Here is a 1,144-nt window from a genome sequence, read left to right as displayed (position 1 = left end):
TTGCCATCATCATTCTCAAAACATTTGCTTTCTACTCGAGCCCTGGGTATCAGCTCCTCATTTGCCTTCCCCTCCCCGCCGTTCACCCCTACCTTATGAACCCTGAATAATTTATAAATTATTATTATGTTATCAAGGATGTTGGTTTTCCTGACACTGAGTTTTAATCCATGAGGGAACTTAGGTGGTGCAGTGGTTAAATGTTGGCCTTCAACCCAGGAGGTCAGCAGTTCGAAACTACCAGCCGCTCCTCGGCAGAAAGACAGGCTTTCTACTCCCATAAAGAGTCACAGTCTCACAGATTCACAGGAGCCGTTCTACCCTGTCCTACAGGGTCTCCGTGAGTCTGTATTGACTCGATGGCAGTGAGTTTAGTTTGGGTCTTGGAGGGGGATACAGGAAGGGAAACAGGGCGTCGACAGCAATGGGTACCAGAAGGAAGAAAATGTCCCAGCGTCGATTGTGGTGATGATTGCACAAACCTTATTGATATGTTTGAACTGTTGGGTTCTGATATGCTAATTATATCCCAATGGAACGATTTTAGTAAAAAGATAACAGCCTAGAAAACACTACTTCGGGCAGCTCTCCATCGTCGTTGGGTGGCCCCCGAAATCAAAACGCCCACAACCACAGGCTGGCTCTGTCAGCTAGAGGGCAGAGCAGAAGCCTGGTGCTCACCCTGCCAATGCACGCAGGCCCACTTCGTCTGACCAAAGAGAACCCTCAAACTTCGGAGAAGACGAGTCAGGGAGTCTGACCGCCGTCTCGCGAGGCACAGTAGCGCTAGCATGTCCATTTTCCTCCATGTAGAAACGCAATGCCAAGGACAAGGTCCACTGGCCTCTTGGAAAACACAACCGCACCATCCAGCGGGAAAGAACAAGTGGACGGGACACAGAGACCCTTGTACGGTCGATTATGGCCGAAGCCGGTAGGTCAAAAAGCAGTGCCATTTGGTCTCCCTTTAAACCAGCAGTTCTCAACCTTCCTTATGCCGCGACCCTCTAATACAGTTCCTCCTGTGGTGGTGACCCCCAACCATAACATTATTGTCGTTGCTACTTCATCACTGTCATTTTGCTACTGAATCGGGCGACCCTTGTGAAAGGGTTATTCGACCCCCGAAGGGGTGCGATCCACA

This window comes from Echinops telfairi, unplaced genomic scaffold (genome assembly GCF_000313985.2).
Source record: "Echinops telfairi isolate 266 unplaced genomic scaffold, ASM31398v2 ScPeMD7_28;HRSCAF=97, whole genome shotgun sequence".
Taxonomy (NCBI): Eukaryota; Metazoa; Chordata; class Mammalia; order Afrosoricida; family Tenrecidae; genus Echinops; species Echinops telfairi.
This window is presented reverse-complemented; position numbering follows the sequence as displayed.